General features: G+C 43.9%; 1 long non-coding RNA gene across 1 annotated transcript; it reads left to right on the top strand.

Annotated features, from left to right (window-relative positions):
- The first annotated feature begins 2,008 nt into the window (after positions 1 to 2,008).
- On the top strand, positions 2,009 to 13,575 carry LOC132383906 (uncharacterized). The gene is made up of 3 exons (XR_009508792.1): positions 2,009 to 3,185; positions 9,837 to 9,953; positions 12,982 to 13,575. It is a non-coding gene; the product is annotated as an uncharacterized LOC132383906 (long non-coding RNA).
- The last annotated feature ends 6,233 nt before the right edge of the window (positions 13,576 to 19,808 follow it).

The raw sequence follows: 19,808 nt of genomic DNA, 5'->3' as shown, positions 1-19,808 counted from the left end.
TTGCAGATATAGGCTGAGAATTGGCAGATGGAATTTGACCCAGATAAATGGAGGAATTGCATCTCAGGAGGGCAAATGCAAAGTGACAGAACACTGTTATGGGCAAGGTCCTTTAGAGTGTTGCTGAGCAGAGAGATCATGGCATCCTCGTTCATTGCTAGTTTAAAGAAGCTATACAGGTTGATATGTTGGTTCAGAGAGGCTTACAGAATGCTTTCATTTATTAGTCGAGGTACTGAGTTCAAAAGTCATGTTCCAACTTGGTAAAACTCTTGGTGGGCCATGTCTGGAAGACTGCATACAGTTCTGGTCACCCCACACTTGGAAGGATGTGGAGGCCTTGGAGAGGGGGCAGAATATGTTTACCAGGATGCTGCCTCATTTAAAGGGTGTGTACTATCAAACAGGCATGATCAAATAGTTGTTTTCACTGCAGTTCCAGAGACTGAGACGTGATCTGATACAGAAAGATGGAGGGATTTGGACATGGCGCAGGTAGGAGGGATTAGTGGGTTTGGTTTACCAATGACGGGCTGGGCCAAATGTACTACTTCTTACAGGCTTTCCCGTACAATGGCATCGATTCTTCCTTATCAGGCCACGATAAAACCAGTCAATATACTTTCTAACATACATCTGTAGAAATTTGTCTGTCTTTCAGGTAATATGTCAAATTTTGTTAAGCTTCCAAAAAAGCATAGCGTTTTTGGTGACCTTCCAATTCTCCTCAAATTCCTATTAAAATATAGCCGTCGACATACCTTACTTATAGCTGCATCAATATGTTGGGTCCAGGTTAGGTCCTCGGATATACTGACACCCAGGGACTTAAAATAGCTCCCTCACTTAATTTCTGATCACTCCATGAGGATTGGAGTGTGTCATTCTCTCAACTATTTTATTGCACCTGTCCTCGTACCTAAACCCTTTTCAGTGCAAAAACACTCTGGAAAACATGCTGAGGAATTCTTCCATGGGCAACAAAGTCAATCGTCTGAGATAACAGAGCTGCAAGCTGAATTCACTATTCTTTGTTTATTTCAATTCACAGGAAGGTATTTGCGAAAGTCTGAGATGCATATTCCAACATAGCTGTCCAGGAGACAGCAGGTAACCATTTGGTAAGTAAACATCTGTTAAGAGCTGTTAAGAACACTGCATTCCAGTCATCCACCACTTTCTGGATCAAAATCCGACCTCTCACATGCCCTTTGAACCCACACCTTCTCACTTTAAATACCTGCCCTTTGGTATTTGACACAATTAGTATCCTCAGTTCCAAACTGATTAAAAAATGATTAAAACTGATTAAGAAGGAAAGGCGATGTAACACAATGGTAAACATGCCTCTGTCCCAAATTTCGTTGAGTGTGTTGCAGCCATCACATTCTAAATTTGTGTATATTTACAAAATACAATTAAGTTGGTCAGTAAAACTATTGAAAATCGTTTGTTTGTACATTTGTCAGTTAAAGTTTTATTTAAAGGTCACGTGAATTAACATATCACAGATTATTGTTTTTATTGTATTTTGGAAAATATCCCAACTTTTCTGGAAATGGGTTGTAATTTTCAGACTAATATTTTGCTGATTTTAATGTAATCTCCCACAGTTGTAATATCGATACCCCTTCCATGGTTAAGGACTTCACATTCAAAGTTAACACCACCTCCGCAGTGACCATCAGCACTGGTGCACCACAAAGCTGTGTGCCTGGTGCTTGGTGATGGTGTGGCTAAATACAACTCCGAGGCCATATTTAGGTTTGCAGATGACACCACCGTTGCTGAATGATTCAAAGGTGGTGACAAATTTGCCATCAGGAGGGAGATGGAGGATCTGGTTGAATGGAGCCACGACTATAAGCTCTGACTCAACATCAGCAAAACAAAGAGCTGATCCTTCTCTGCAAGAGGAAGAAACAGGAGGGCCATGAGCCAGTCATCATCAGGGTACTGGAGTAGAGAGTCGGTAACTTTCAATTCCTTGTCATTATCATTTCAGAGGATCTGTCCTGGGACGGACAGTAAGTGCCACTATAAAGAAGGTGCGGCAGTGACTCTACTTAGAAGTTTGTGTATAATCGACATAACATCTAAAACTTTGATATAACTTATATGGATGCACGGTGGACAGTATCCTGACTGGTTGCAGCACAGCCTGATATGGAAACACCAAAATCCAGGAACAGAAAATGCCTACATAAAATAGTGGATACAGCCAAGTTCATCACAGGCAAAGCCCTCCCATCGTTGAGTTAATTTTCAAGGTGTGCTGCTACTGGAAAGCAGCATCCATCATCAAGGGCAGCCTTCCTCTGCTCCATGCTCGCTGCTGCCATTGTTGGGAAGGACGTACAGGAGCCTTAAGTCCCACACCACCATCTTCAGGAAGAGTTATTACCCTTAAGAGTTATTAATCCTGCTGCTGAAACAGTGTGGATAACTTCACTGAACTGATTCCATAAACTACAGAGACACTTTCAAGTATTCTGCCACTCATGTTCTCAGTATTATTATTTTTTATTATTTGCACAATCTGTTTTATTTGGCACATTTGTTGTCTGTCAGTCTTTACTGTTTATAGCTTTCATAAATTCCATTGTATATATTTTCCTGTATATCCCTGAAAGGAAATGAATATGAAGGTAGTGTATAGTGACATATGCATACGTTGATAGTCACTTACTTTGACTGTGACAGTGTTTGTTGGGTTTTCCCCAAAACAGCAAAAGATTGTTTACAAAAAAATATACGAAATGCAAACATCAAGTATTTACGAGACCGTAGAGCGTCAAATTCTGCAGATTTTCCCGTGTAGGTGTCAAATTAAAATGTGATTATTACAGTCTGAAACACAGTCAATTACGGTGGGATGGGGGGTGGGGGGTGTCACCGTTCCTGGATATTCACCTCTATACTCATTCTATTCACAATGTTCGAAAGTTTCCCGGCGGCTCCACTGATTGACTCACGATCACGTGACATACGAGAAGCCGACCTGTTGCGCAGTGACGTCAAGGAGGGCATTCCTGCAGAGACGTCGTTGCCCGGGAAACGATCACGGACGGTGGGTCTGCCGTGAAGTGGACTCGGTCTCCACTGTGGGAATCGGCCTCTGCTCTTCCTGCCCACGGAACAGTGAGTGTCTGTCAGCGCCTCACCGCACCGGCTCTCTGCGCCAGGTACAATATTTAAAGCATAGTTAAACGGACAGGAAAGTTCGAGAGGGATACGGGCCGAATGTAGGCGGATGGGACGAGTTGGGCGACAAGTTGGTCAGCGTGGAAGGGACGGTTTCAGTTCTGTATAAATCACTGACTCTATTTTGGGAGGTTAAACCAAGGCAAGATATACACAGCGAATGACAGCTTCCTGGTGAGTTTTAATGAATAGAGACTTAGTCCTCCTGAAATTCAGTGTTCCAGGTTCTGTCTCCACTAACTCAGCACTTGGTCTGTCTCCTACCCTGCCCTGGTGATTCAAATGCTCATTCAGATGGTCCTTAAATACCAGCCTGCACCGGCCCTGTAGGCAGAGTGTTCCCTTCTGGGGAGAGAGGAAGTTTTACCTCAGATCCAATTTAATCACACACACCCCTCTCCTTAAACTTGTTGTACACAAGTAATACTCGTCTGCATTAAGTTCCAACTGCCACTTTCAGCCCATTTTTCAAGCTGGTCCGAATCCCACATCAAAATTTGCTAGCCTTCCTCGCTGTCCACTGCATCCCTAATCTTGGTGTCATCTGCAAACATACTGATCTAGTTTACCACATTCTCCAGCAGATCATTAATACAGATGGAAAAAGACAATGGACCCCGCACCGGGAAGTTAAACCAGGGCAGGATGAACACAGTAATGACACGTTGCTGGGAAGTGTTCAGCAACAGAGACTTTGTTTGTTTCTGCCTCCACCACCTCCTCTGGCAGCTCATTTGGGATACCAGCTATTCTCTGCGTGAAATATTTACCCTGCAGATCCCCTTTAAATCTCCATTCTCTCATCTTAAAACTAATCCCTTTCGTTTTAGACACCCAACGGTAACAGTATGTGTCTCTCTAAGCTCTGTATGACTTGGATAATTTTATCTGCCTCCATCTCCTCACTCTTCAGATCCTCTAACACCTCCTCTCTGTCACTTTAAAAATAATCCCTCCAGTTTTAGGAAGGAAAAAGTGGCCCCTTCCATAGAAGTCCATGGGAGTGAGGTTTCCTCTCCACCCATCCCTAGCAGATGTCCCTTTGATCCATGAAACAGGATCTCTGTCCACATTCATCAGTGGTATCGTTCTATATCAACTGGGAGTGATACAGAGCTTACTACCCTGCAGGTTCTGCTTTTTATTTTCTCTCTTATTTCTGTAAATTATCTGTACAGGACCACATTCCCCCTTTTCCCTATGTTTTTAGTACTAACTTGCACCATTTCCCATGATGTCCGGCTGATCAACCTTCCCTTTGAAATGTTCTGCCGCTGCTCCCGCACCTTCGGAGCAGCTGGATTAGGCCATTTGTCCCATACAGTCTGCTGGGAATAAGTGATCGTGACAGAACTCTTATCCCTCACAACCCTGTTCTTCTCCCTTTTGTCCATAACTCCACAATCAATAACTTCTGTCTTCAATATATCCAATGGCTTGTCCACATCTGTCTGTGGCAATGAATTCCACAGATGTACTACCCTTTACTAAAGCAATTTCTCCTTATCTCTGTCCTAAAGTGGTGTAATATTATTCTGAGGCAGAGTCCTGTGACCCTAGACACCCCCAATATAAGAAACATCCTCCCCATATCCACTTTTTCTAGGCGTTTCAGTATTGGAGTGGTTTCAATGAGATGATCCCTCATTCTTCTAAACTCCATTATCAATCCTCAGCTTCTGAGTAGTATAATCATTCTGTATAATGATCCTTGCTTCTGTGTAGTCATCCTCTCAAAATGAATGCTAACATTGTAGTTGGCTTCCTTACCACCAACGCAACCACTATGTTTATCTTTAGGAAATCCTGCACATCTGAGATGTCCCTGACCCTGATACCACGGAGGTGACACACTATCCTGGCATCTCCCTTGCTGCCACAGAATCTCCTGCACATCGTGGTGGAGGAGAACATCTCCGGCACCCCTTCCATCATGGTGGTCACACAACAATTCGCAGCCTGACCTCAGATGTGACCAACTCATTGAATCTCTGGTCTCAGCATCCTGGTTGATCCTGGGTCCATCCATCTCCAGCTCCATTTTCTTCACATGGGCAGTCACATTTTGAATATATTCTACCAAATTTCCCTGAGTCCATGTGCCTTCATGCTCTAACACATCTAATAGTTCCATAAACTTCAACAAGGTCTTCGTCAACCTCCTTCACTGCGGTCCCAGCCCATTCAGTCTTTGCTTGTAACTCAAGCCCCCAGTTCAGGCGACATTCCTGTGATTATTTTCTGCAGCTTTCCAGCTTAATGACATGCTTCCTACAGTACGGTGTCCAAATCTGCACAGGGTCCTGTTGCTGTGACCTAATTAATGAATTTTTAGACTGTAATGTGATGTCCCAACTCCTCTCAGTGCCTTGGACAATAAATGTATGCAGGTTCTTCACCTTCTTCAACACTGTCTACCTATGTTGCTACTTTCAGGGAACTATATACCTGTATCCCAAAGTTCCCCTGTTTATTCAGACTCCTTAGGACCTCTGCCATTCACTGTGTATGTCCAGACCTGCTTTAACCTCCTCAAATCCATCACTGTGCACAATAGAGTAAAGAGAATCACAGGGGTATGAGAGAGGAGCTGAGCAAAATTGATCTGAAAAGAACACAGGCAAGTATGGTGGCAGAGCAACAATGGTTGGAATTTGTGAAAGCAATTTGGAAGATGTGGGATATATACATCACAAAGAGGAAGAAGTATTCCAAAATCAAGATGATACAAACGTGGCGAACAAGCGAAGTCAAAGCCAACATAAAAGTCAAAGAGGGGGCATATGGTAGAGTAAAAATCAGTGGGACATTTGAGGATTCAGAAGCTTTTCAAAGCGAACATAAGTCAGCTGAAGTCATTAAGAAAGAAAATATGGAATACAAAGGTAAAGAGAGGCAAGAGTACATATTGGACCATTAAAAACTATGCTGGAGTGGTAGTAATGGTGGAAAAATTGTTTAAGTATTTTGCGTCAGTCTTTGTTGTTAAAGGCACTTGCAGTGTGCTAGGGTAGGAACTGTGTGAAGTTGTCATTACCAGGGAGAATGTTGTTTGGAGATTCAAAGGTCTGAGAGTAGATACATCACCTGGAGTAGATGGTCTGGGCCCTGAGATTCTAAGAGAGGTGCTTGATGAGATTGTGGATGCATTAGTAATGATGTTTAAAGAATCAATTGACTCCGTCATGGTTCCAGAGGAACAGGAAATTGCAAATATTGCTCCAAGAAGGAAGAGAGACAGAAGAAAGAAAATTATAGTGCAGTTAATCTGACCAGGGTGATTGGGAAGATGTTGGAGGCAATTCTTAATGATATGGTTTTGGGGTACTTGGGCCAAAACCTCAAGGAATTTTCTCAAGGGAAAATCTTGCCTGACAAATCTGTTGAAATTCTTTGAAGAACTAACAAGCCAGATAGACAAAGAAGAATCAGTGGATGTTAGGTACTTTGGATTTTCAGAAGGCCTTTTACAAGGTGCCACACATGAGACTGCTAAACAAGTTAACTGCCAAAGATACCATGTTAAAAATATTAGCATGGATAAAGCAGAAGCCAATTGGCAGGAGGCAAAAAGTGGGAACAAAGGGAGCCTTTTTCAGTTTGTTGCCAGTAATTAGTCATGCTCTGCCCAGGCGTCTGTGTTGGGACAGCTTTTTTTTACCAGATATAGGAGCAGAATTAGGCCATTTGGCCCATCGAGTCTGCTCCATCACTTCATTATGACTGATTCAGTTGTTCTCGGCCCCACTCTCCTGCCTTCTCCCCGTAACCCTTCAGGCCCTGACCAGTCCAAGATCTATCAAATTATCAGTGACATGGACGATGATGCAAAGATGGCAGAGAGGCAGCAGATTTCATTCAGTAGAAAGGCTGGAAAGGGACTCAGACAGATTAGGAGAATGGGCAGAGAAGTGGCAGATGGAATACAGTGTTGCTTAAGTGTACGGTCATGCACTATGGTAGAAGAAATAAAGGTGTGGACTAGTTTCTAAATGGAGGGAAAATTCAAAAATCTGAGGTACAAAGGGACTTAGGAGACCTCATTCAGGATTCCCCAAAGCATAATTTGCAGGTCGAGTTGGAGAGGAAAGCAAATGCGATCTTAGCATTCATTTCGAGTGGACTAAATACAAAATCAAGGGTAAATATTGAGGTTTTATTAGGCACAAGTGAGGCACATTTGGAGTATTACGCACTAGATTTCAAAGAATGAGGGGTGACCTCATTGAGACCTATTGAGTTTTGAAAGGCCTGAATGTGGAGAGAAAGTTTCCTAAAGAGTTTGAGTCTAAGAACTGAGGTCAGTCTTTTTGGAAAGGAGCTGAGCAGCAGTTTCTTCAGTCAAAGAGTGGTGAATCTGTGGAACAAAACACAAAATACTGGAGCAACTCAGCAGGTCAGGCAGCAACTATGGAAAAGAGAATAGACAACATTTCGAGCTGAGACATTTCAATAGGACTGGAGTGGAAAAAATTATATTAAAAGATGGGGGTATGGGAATCTATGGAATTCCTTGTCACAGGAGCCTATGGAGGTCAAGTCCTTGGATATTTTTAAGGCAGAGGTTGATAAATTTTTGTTTGGTCAGGACATGAAGGGATACGGGGAGAAGGCAGGAGATTGGGGCTAAGAGGCAAAATGTATCAGCCATGATGAAATTGCAGATCAGACTCAATGGTCCAAATGGGTAATTCTGCTCCTCTATCTTATGGTCTGACACTGTAACAACACTTGTCTATTTTTGCATCAATAAATGTCAGTGCACTATTCACTTTCTGGACCTTGTTCATGTCTGATCTAATGAACCTCTCACTAAACCCATCTCTATTTTGTTGTGCAGGACACCTGCACTATCTCAATTTCCCACTTACAACTTCTCTGCACAATAATACTGTGTGAGGCTTCCTTTGGTCAGGGTAGACCATGTAAGTTGTGTTGTAGCTATTCAGATGGCCAAGCCTGGGCAGTATAATATGGAGAGCAAACTGTCGCCAATGTAGCGAGCTCCCCCTTTCTATGCATTGGATGAACTCAAAGGAACGGCAAAGACGGATACAGTTTGGCACCAGCAGTGCCACTGGAGTTGCCAGTCAGTGTTGAACTGAATGTAGGACTGCCTGAGGGACTCCAGCTCCAGATTTTTTTCCTTGGGGATTTTCCTCCCAAAGTCTTCTGCATGAGTCGGTACAGCCATAATTCAGCAGAGATTTGAGGTCATAATTTTGCTTCTCCTAGATAAGCTGCCAACCACATGAAAGAAACCCCATCTGCCCAAAGAGACTGGTTTTAAGAAAACTGGTAGAAATGGTTCTGCTGAGCTTATTAGCTGAGGCGCATGTCATGCCCTGGAGCTGCACTTGGTTGTCAGAGGCTATTTGAGGTGCACATCATTGGGAGCTTTTAATATGTAGTGGGAATTGGTCCAATTACCAGCTCTGTCTGTAACAACCTGAAGGAACCACATAAATTATAGTTTAATTACTCATCCTATATCTGCTCACACTATCACATGTTCCCACATTAAATTCCATTTACCAAGTATTCTACTCAGCCAGCTTCTCCCTATCCTCTTCCGGAGACCAAATATCCCATCGCATGTCCCCACCGCATTCCCCATTATTGACATCTTTGGATCCCTTACTCTCTGCTCCATCCTCCTGATCATTTGTATCAATAGTAAATAATTGACAGCACAGAATTGGTCCCTGGGACACTCCACTAGTTACATCATCCCAGCCTGAAAAAATCTGTTTATTCTGTTAGGTTCCTCTCAGCCTTCTTCACAGAATGTCCTGGGCTTTTGTTTGGGAGAGCACCTCTGCACTCAACCAGGACTTCTGGTGGGCTGTGAGATGACTGTTCTTGGGGTACCAATGTCAAAACACACTTAGAGATATAGTAGATGACGGATGAGACAAATTCCTTGAGGTCTGTGTCTGCTCTGTTTGTGGCAGCCTCCTTGAACGTCTCTCAGTCAGACTGTTTAAAAGAATACTGAAGCATGGAGATTAGGCCACACAGTGTTGTCCTTGACTGGTTTCTTAATTTTCATCCTCAACAGGGTTGTTTCCCAGGTCTGTGTGCTGAGACCATTCCTATACACTCTGCTCACAGGTGACTGCAGAGCCAAACACCCGAGTAATTACATTGCCATGTTCGCTGATGAGAGGACAGTGGATGGGCTCATCATCAGCAACGATGAGATTGCGTACGGAGGAAGTGGAAGAGCTTGAGGCCTGGTACCAGTCAAGTAACCTTTTGCTCAGTGTCAACAAGACATAGGAGGTGGTTCTCGACTTCAGGAGAACTCCCACCTCACACCTTCCTTTAGGTCGGCAGATCACTAAAATATGTCAATGTAGCAATGTACTACGTACAGAGCTGGAAACAACACGCAGTCAGTAAGTCGTTTCGAGACTATTTGATTCAAACTTCGCAGCGCTGGCTTTTTAATCCCTTGCTCCTGCCCTCTCCGGGCAGAAATGACGTCAGAGGTGCAATACCAAAATCTTTCCCCACGAGTGGGCTATTTGTGAGCCAGTTTGCCTGCACAGAAAGTGGGTCGCTACATCAATTTCATTTGATCACATAAATCTTTACTAAATAACTTGTTATTTCTGCATTTATTACAGACTCCTGCACCTCACCAACCATAGATGTGAAGTTAACAGGACCACAGTTACTTGGTTTTGTCTTCCGCCCTATTTCAACAATGGATTTCCACTCCACTGAGACGTTCCTGGCACACAGTGAGTGTTACTACAATTTATCAGCACTTTCTTTCCAGCCACCTTCTGTGAAACCCTTGAGTGCAGGTCATTGGGACCTGGTAATGTTTACTTTTAGTCCCATTAGATTTTCCCTCCTGATGGCAATTGTTACATATTATTGCACAATGTTGAAATGTCATCATTAGATATCTGTGGGATGCTTGCTGTGTCCCCACTGTGAACACCAATGCGAATTATTGAGTCGACTTATCTGTTTTATCCTTGTTAATTTTAGTTTTTGTTTCTCATCACTGGTTCCTGAAAAATTCACACTCCTCTAGTCTACCAGCAGCCGTTGCCTCTTCATCTGTTCTTCGATTTTGTATTTTCCTCTACTGTACCTGGTTGATTAGTTTAATCAATACATGGACTGTGGCAAACACAGACAAGATGCTGGAGGAACTCAGCAGAGACTTGACATTTCAGTCTGAGAACCTTCATCAGTACTACGACTAGGGCATCCAGGACAGCACCAATTACAGGACAACATCACCTGACTGTGCAGGTGATGCTTCCCTCCCAGATGCGCTGAATAACATGTACGCCTGGCTTGAGGCAGAAAATGACATGGCGGCGAGGATGTCCACCTCTTCTACAAATGACCAGGTGCTGTGTATCACTGTGGCCAATATGAGAAGAGCCCTGTGCAGGGTCAACCCACGGAAGGCTGCTGGACCAGACAACAGTCCTGATAGAGTGCTCAGAGGATGTGCAGACCATCTGGCAGACATTCTCACTGACATCTTCAACATTTCCCTGTGCAGCGCCACAGTTCCAACATGCTTCAAGGTCGCCACCATCGTCCCTGTGCCAGAGAAGTCTTCAGTGTCCGGCCCAAGTGACTACCATCCCATTGCACTTACATCCATCATCCTGAAGAGTTTCGAGAGGCTCGTCATGAGGCATATCAAGACCCTGCTACCCCCCCACTGGACCCCCTGCAGTTTGCATACCGTCCCAACCGCTCAACAGATGACACCATTGCCACCACCCTCCACCTGGCCCTCACCCACCTGGACAAAAACGACATGTTTGGATGCTGTTCATAGACTTCAGTTCAGCATTCAACACAATCACCCTCAGAAACTGATTGGAAAGCTAAACACCTCCTTCAGCAACTGGATCCTAGACTTCCTGACTGGGAGACCTCAGTCAGTCTGTATCGGCAGCAGCATCTCCAACACCATCACACTGAGCACGGGGGCCCCCTAGGGCTGTGTGCTCAGTCCACTGTTGTTAACTCTGCTAACCCACAGCTGTGCTCCAACACACAGCTCCAACCACATCATCAAGTTCAGCAATGACATGACCGTGGTGGGTCTTATCTGCAAGAATGACGAGTCAGCTTACAGAGAGGAGTTTCAGCAGCTAATGGACTGGTGCAGAGCCAACAACCTGTCTCTTAATGTGAACAAAACAAAAGAGATGGTTGTTGACTTCAGGAGGGCTCGGAGCGACCACTCCCCACTGAACATCAACAGCTCCTCGGTAGAAATCGTTAGGAGCACCGAATTTCTTGGTGTTCATCTGGCGAAGAAACTCTCCTGGTCCCTCAACACCAGCTCCAGAGCAAAGAGAGCCCAGCAGAGTCTCTACTTTCTGCGAAGGCTGAGTAAAGTCCATCTCCCAGCCCCCCATTTTCATCACATTCTACAGGGGTTGTATTGAGAGCATCCTGAGCAACTGCTTCACTGCCTGGTTCTGAAATTGCACCATCTCAGATCACGAGACCCTGCAGTGGATAGTGAGGTCAGCTGAGAAGATCATTGGGATCTCATTTCCTGCTATCACGAATATTTACATGACACACTGCATCCGCAAAGCAAACAGCATTATGAAGGTCCCTGTGCACCCCTCATACAATCTCTTCTCCCTCCTGCCGTTTGGGAAAAGGTTCCAAAGCATTTGGGCTCTCACGACAAGACTATTTAACAGTTTCTTCCCCCAAGCTTTCAGACTCCTTAATACCCAGAGCCTGGACTGACACCTTGCTCTGTTGTCCTGTTTATTAGTTATTGTAATGCCTGCACCTTTTTTGTGCACTTTACGCAGTCCTGTGCAGGTCTGTAGTCCAGTGTAGCTTTCTCTGTCTTGTTTATTTATGTAGTTCAGTCTAGTTTTTGTACTGTGTCATGTAACACCGTGGTCCTGAAAAACATTGTCTCATTTTTACTATGTACTGTACCAGCAGTTATGGTCGAAATGACAATAAAAGTGACTTGACTTGACTTGACTTGAAATAAAGGGCAGAAGCCAGTGGGAGGGGGTGGATTACAAGGCAGGTGAGACCATGAGAGGGGCAAGGTGTGTTGGTGGAGGGAGGGGTGGTGATGTGAGATGCTAGAAGGAGATTGGTGTAAGACCATAAGACCGGGGCAGAATTAGGCCATTCAATCCAACGACTCTGCCATTTCATTATGGCTGATCCCAGATACCATTCAACCCCTTACACCTACCTTCTCGCCATTACCGCTGGTGCCCTGACCTATGAGTAAACTTTCAACTTCCGCTTTAAATATACCCACAGACTTGGCCTCCACCAGAGTCTGTGGCAGAGGATTCCATAGACTCACTACTCTCTGGCTAAAAAAAATCCTCTTTACCTCCTATTTGAAAGGTTACCCCTCAATTTTGAGGCTGCACCTTCTGGACCTGGCTATCCCCATGATAAGAAGGAGCCTTATCCAGTCCTTTCAATAATCAGTAGGTTGCAACGTCATTCCCCCCTCTCCACCCATGTTCTTCTGAGTTCCAGTGAGTACAGGCCTAAAGCTGCCAAATGCTCTTCTTGTGTTAACCTTCATTCCCGGAACCATTCTCGTGAGCCTCCTCTGGAGTATCTCCAATGCCAATGCATCCTTTCAGAGATATGGGGTCCAAAGTTGTTGACAATACTCCACGTGTGGCCTCACTAGTGTCCTTTAAAGCCTTAGCATTATCTCCTTGCTTTTATGTTATTTTCCCTTTGAAATAAATGTCAACATTGCATTTGCCTTCTATACTGCAGACACAACCTTTAAATTATCGTTCTGGAGCTTTCATGAGGATCCTACATCCCTTTGCACCGCCGATGTTTGAACTTCCTACCCCATTTAGATAAGTCTGCACTATTGTTCCTTTTACCAAAGTGCATTATCAGACATTTCCCAGCACTGTATTCCATCTGCCATTTTCTTGCCCTTTCTGATTTATCTAATTTCTGATGCAATTACATTGCTTCTGCAGCACAACCTACCCCTCCATCTGTCTTTGTATCATTTACAAACTTAACCACAAAGCCATCAATTCCACTGTCTAAATCATTGACAAACAGTGTGGAAAGTAGTGGTTCCAATACTGACCACAGAAGAACACCATTGCACTGGCCGCCAACCAGCAATGGCTTCCTTTATTCCCACTCACTGCCTCCTGCCTCAGCCACCCCTCTATCTCTGCTAGATTCTTTCCTGTAATGACATAGGAATTTGTTTTGTTATGCAGTCTCATGTATGGCACCTTATCAAGTGCCTTCTGAAAATCCAAGCAAGTAACATCCACTGCCTCTCTTTTGTCCATCCAGCTTTGTTGTTTACTTGATCTCTAACAGATTTCCCGGGCATGTTTTTCCCTTGACAGAAACCATGCTGACTTTGGCTTCCTTTATCATTAGTCTAAGGATCTCGAAAACTCATGTTGACACTTTCCCAACCACTGAGGTAAGGCTTACTGAGCTATAATTTCCTTTCTTTTCCCTTCCTCCCTTCATGAAAAGTGGAATGACATTTGGAATTTTTCAGTTTTCTGGAACTATGCCAGAATCAGGTGATTCTTGAAAGATCCTGACTAATGCATTCTTTATCTCTTCAGCATCTTTTCTTGGGACTCTTAGTCCGTCTGGTCCAGGTGACTTATCCACCTTAAGACCTTTGAGTTTGCCTGGCACTTTTTCATTTGCAATAGCAATGGCACTCACTCCTGCTCCTTGACACTCATGGACCACTGGCATAGTGCTAGTCTCTTCCCACAGTGAAGACTGGTACAAAGTACTCATTAAGTTCATCTGCTATTTATTTGTCCCCCATTACTCCCATATCAGCATGTTTCCTGTGCTCCAATATCAACTCTCACCTCCCTTTTACTCTTTACATTACTAAAAAAAAAATGTTAATATCCTGCATTATAGTATTGGCTTGTTCGCTCTCATTTTATCTTTTCCCTTTCACTTTTTTTTTAGTTGCCTTTTGTTGGATTTTGAAAGCTTTCCAATCATTGAACTTCCGCCGGTATCCTCCTCTAATCCACCTGCGCAAGCTCCACTTTCACACCCTTTATTCCATTGCGATACTGATATATCTGACTTGTGCTCTCCCTCTCAAATTACAGTATGAATTCAATATATTATGAAAGACTCCTAAGGGCTACTGTACATTAAGCTCCCTAATAACATCTGGGTTATTTGACAGCACACAGTCTAAGATAGACTTTCCCCTAGTAGACTCAAGTACAAGATTCTCTAAAAATCCATCACATAGTCATTTAATAAATTCCTTCTCTTGAGCAATGACACCAGCCTCATTTTCCCAATCCAATTGCAATCTGGTCCCCTATTTAAATTGTGACATGCCTTTGTTCCAGTTCCCTTTACATTCTCAACTTCACGCCTTGGCTACTATTTGGGGGCCTATATATGATTCCTATAATGACCTTTTTCCCCTTACAGTTTCTTAACTCCTTCCACAAATATTCAACATCCTCTGACCTTGTCACCTCTCCACACCACCGCCTATGCCTTCCAACCTGCTCTCTCCATACAAAGTATATTCATTGATGCTCAGCTCCCAACTATGGCCTTCTTTCAACCATGACTCAGGGATGCCCACCATGTCATACTGACCAATCACAAATTTTACCACGAGTATGTCCTACCTTTTCCCAAATACTCTGCGTTTTTAAATACAGTACCTTCAGTCTTGTATTCTTCACTTGAAATTTGCCTCTGTTCTATAATTCAACCTTTTGCTCTGTCTGCATTTGTACACAATCATTGTCCTGTCCTTCCTTATTTTAATGTTATACCCATCAACTACTTGTAAACTTGCTCCCTCATCCAAAGCCCTGTCATATGTCGGGAAAGCACGAGGTACTTTCCACCATTTGCTATCCTCCACTCATCTAGTACCTCACCTGTCACTAAGGATGATTTAAAAATCTCTGCCAGGGCCCCTGCATTTTCAGCACTTGCCACCTGCACGGTCAGCGGGAACATCTTATCAGGCCCTGGGTATCTGTCCACCTTCGTTTGCTTCAAGACAGCCAACACCTCTTCCTCTGTAAGCTGGGTGGGGTCCATGACCTCAATGCTGCTTTGCCTCACTTCTACAGACTCTGTGTCTGTTTCCTGAGTAAATACAGATGCAAAAATATCCTTTTAAGATCTCCCCCAAGTCTTTTTGCTCAATGCATACCTTGCCACTCTGATCTTCAGAGGACCAATTATGTCCCTTGCCATCCTTTTTCTCTCAAAATATTTGTAGAATCCCTTATGATTATCCTTCACCTTGTCTTCTGCGGAATCCTCACACCTTCTTTTAGTCCTGATTTCTTTCTTAAAAGTTCTCTTTCATTTCTTATACTCTGTTAGCACCTCATTTGTTCCTACCTATGTAAACCTGCTGTGGACTTCTTTATTTTCTTAAACAGGTCTGCAATATCCCTTGAAAACCAAGGTTCTTCAAACATAACAAGAGAAAATCTACAGATGCTGGAAATCCAAGCAACACATGGAAAATGCTGGAGGAAATCAGCAGGTCAGGCAGCATCTATGGAAGAAGTACAGTTGTTTTTGTTGGTAAGCAACCCTTTGGCAGGACTGGACAAAAGATGAGTAGATTTAAGTGCTGTGGGGGGGGGAGTGGAGAGAGAAGCACAAGGGGATAGGTGAAACTGGGAGGAGGATGGATGGTACAGAGCTGGGAAGTTGATTGGTGAAAGAGATACCAGGCTGGAGAAGGAGAGGACAGAAGGCTGTAGAAGAAAGCAAAAGATGGAAGGATTACCAGAGGGAGACGATGTAAATGGGAGGTGATTGATGAAGGAGGATTCAAGTCATGTCACTTTTATTGTAATTTTGACCATAACTGCTGGTACAGTACATCGTAAAAATGAGACAACATTTTTCAGGACGTGGTGTTACATGACACAGTACAAAAACTAGACTGAACTACGTAAATAAACAACACAGAGAAAGCTATACAAGACTACAGACCTACAAGGATTTTGAGAAATTGATGTTCATGCCATAAGGTTGGAATCTACCCAGGCAGAAAATAAGGTGTTGTTCCTCCAAATTGAGTGTAGTCTCATTGTGACAGTACAGGAGGCCAGGGAATGGGAATTGGAATTAAAATGGGTGGCCACTGGGAAATTCCACTTCTGGCTGATGTAGCAAAACAGTCTCTCAATCTACGTTGCTTCTCACTGATGTATAGGAGGCCCCACCGGAAGGACCAGACACTGTATAATCCCAACAGACAGACTCAGGTGAGGTGTTGCCTCACCTGGAAGTGCTGTTTAGGGGTCTGAATGACAGTGAGGGAGGAGATATAGGGGCAGGTGTAGCACTTGTTCCTCTTACAAGTATAAGTGCCAAGAGGGAGATCAGTGGGTAGGGACAAATGGTCAAGGGAGTCACTTAGGGGACTGAGCAACCACTGAGGAAAGTTGGGGGGAAAGGAATGTTGGGCTTGGTGGTGGGATCCCATAGTTGATGGCCCAAGTTTTGGAGAATTATGTGCTGGGTGCGGAGGCTGGAGGGGAGGTAGGTGAGGAGAAGAAGAGCCCTATCCCTGGTATGGTGGCAGGAGGATGGGGTTAGAGCAGACATGTGTGAAATGGAAGAGATGATATTGAGGGTAGCGTTGATGAAGGAGGAAGGGAAGCCCCTTTCTTTGAAAAAGGACATCTCCTTCATTCTGGAATGAAAAGTCTCATCCTGAGAGTAGATGCGGCAGAGGCAGAACCTGTTCTCTTTACTTTTTATTTGGACCGAGAATCTGCAATAGGATCTCTGTAAATAATCTATATCCCATTGGTTTATTTGATCAACTTTCAAACTGTCTGCAGCTTGCCCTGTCTTGGAGTCAACTGTAAACGTGCAAAGCACCCATCTGCATTTTCATCCAGACATTGATATCCATCACAAGCAGCCGTCTGCCTTCTTAATCAAAATTTCAGTTCACCTTGGATCCCATAAATCTTTATCTTCAGAATCTGCTGAGCATGATGGTCCTTTTCAAATGCTTTACCAAGGTCCATATAGATAATGTCCACTGTCTTTACTCATCAAGCACTGATATTACACCCCTCAGAAATGCATGCACAAACCCATATTAACCCTAGGCCATGGTCGTGAAATATGCATAAAACCTGTTACTCAGTATATTCCCCAGTAGCATCCCTATCACTGATGAGAGGCTCCCTTGTCCATAGTTTCATGGATTCTCACTATTTCCCTTCTTGACAAAGGCACAGCATTTGCTACACCTTGTCCTGTGGGATCTCACATGTAACTAGTGATGCCACAAAGTTCCTTGTCAAATCCCCAACGATATCCTCACTTGCTTCTTTCACTATTGTAAGATATATGTCATCAGGTCTGGAGTGTTATCCACCTTACTACTTTTCAGAAGACCTCCTCCTTAACCTCAGCATGTTTCTCACGTTCCCATGCCCCACTCTGTTTTCACTCATTTAGTAGCTCAGTCACTTGCTCTGCCTCCAACCACAACATTCCTTGAGTGGACGTTTTCAATATCTTGTTATTCTCATTTTCTTAATATAAATCAAAAAGTTCCTGAGATTATCTTTGGCCTTGCTCACTAAGGGCATTTTGTGGCCCCTTTATGGCCTTTCCTATCACCTGCTTTGTCATTTCCCTGCTGTCTTTTAATTCTACAAGGGCCCAGTCTGATTTTAACTTTGTAAAGCTTACCTATCCTTCCTGACTAAATCTGGGATCTCTCAGCTCATCCAAAAGTTACTTTTCCATCCATGTCCTTAAACTCACCGGAACCTGCTGATCCTGAACTCAGATCTGACATTCTTTAAACATCTCCCACATGTCAGCCGATCAATGCCCCTTAGCTTCTGTCTTGGTCCAATCTAACTTGCCCTCTTGTAAGATAATACCTCCATACAAGATCTGATCTTATTTTCACTCATAACTAGCTAAAAAACTAATATGTGATCACTGTTCCCAAAATGTTCACTGACTCTCAGCTGTTACCTGGCCTGGGCCATTTCCCAAAACTAATTCCCGTATGTTCTCTCCTCTGGTTGGGCTCTGTACATAATGTTTCAAATACTCCTCGGAGTCACTGAACTAATTTTGCACATTTAAGTATTGAGTAAGATCCAATCAATTCTAGGGAAGAAAAAGTCCCCCACTGTGACAATCCTGTTGTTCTGCACCTCTCCATGAGCACAACCATATCCATGCCTCTGCCCCTGGTGGTTATTGGGGGGGCAATATGATAATCCCATGTGTAACTGCAAATTGCCTCTTTAAATGAGCCCTCTAGTTTGCTGTGACACTCCCAATGGGGTAACCTCTGCATCTTTTAACCCCCCTCCCACCTGCACTCACATGTAAAACAATGAAACCTAGGTATGTTGAGCTGCCAGCCCTGCCGGTCCAACAACATAATACTCGTAATGTTGAAATAATCTCATTTCAGCGTATCAGTCCCACCATGTTTATTAGTCTGCACCTTGGTCTGTTACTTCTCAAGTGGTCTTGTCATATATTTTTTTCTCAACCCTCTCACCTGCTGTGGTTCCGATTCCCCTGCGACACTCGTCCAAACTTTGCCGTGACCCTTGTACCAGAATCCCCAACCACCTCACACCAGCTCCTTAGCTACACCTTTATGAGACAGTTTTTATTATTTTACCTGCGACCCAGAAAGTAATTGTTCTAATGAATTAATCCTCTCATCACTGGACCCTCGCCCACCAACTGCTGTGTGTGAGGGCGCTCGAACTGGTCACGGGGCCGGGGAGGGACACACCGAGCTCCTCGGGGATTTGTAGGATGGAAAATCACTTCCTATAATTTAAAGCAGCAAATTCCTAGAAATACTTCAGTGGTGTGTGAGGGAGTTTTTTTTTCTCTCTCTGGAGTATTGTGTGTCGAATAAATAGGATGCACAAAGCAACTGCGCAGGTTGACTCTGTGGTTAAGAAGGTTAACGGTGTATTGGCCTTCATCAAACATGGAATTGAATTTAGGAGCCAAGAGGTAATGTTGCAGCTATATAGGATCCTGGTCAGATGCCACTTGGAGTACTGTGCTCGGTTCTGGTCGCCACGCTACAGGAAGGGTGTGGAAGCCATGGAAAGGGTACAGAGGAGATTTACAAGGATGTTGCCTGGATTGGCGAGCATTCCTTATAAGAATAAGTTGAGTGAACTCTGCCTTTCCTCCTTGGAGCAATGGAGGATGTGAGCTGACCTGATAGAGGTGTTTAAGATGGAGAGGCATCGATCGTGTGGATAGTCAGAGGCTTTTTTCCAGGGCTGAAATGGTTGCCACAAGAGGACACTGGTTTAAAGTGCTGAGGAGATGTCGGGATAAGTTTTTTACTCAGAGAGCGGTGAGTACATGGAATGGGCTGCCAGCAACGTTGGTGGAGGGGGGTAGGTTCTTTTAAGAAACTTTTAGATAGGTATATGGAGCTTAGTAATATAGAAGGCTAAGGGTAAGCCTAGTAATTCCTAAGGTAGGGTACACGTTCGGCACAACTTTGTGGGTGGAAGGGCCTGTATTGGGGCTGTATGTTTTCTATGGTTCTATCA

Source organism: Hypanus sabinus, chromosome 31, assembly GCF_030144855.1.
Source record: "Hypanus sabinus isolate sHypSab1 chromosome 31, sHypSab1.hap1, whole genome shotgun sequence".
NCBI lineage: Eukaryota > Metazoa > Chordata > Chondrichthyes > Myliobatiformes > Dasyatidae > Hypanus > Hypanus sabinus.
The sequence above is the reverse complement of the archived record's forward strand: the minus strand, read 5'-3'. Positions and strand labels throughout refer to the sequence as shown.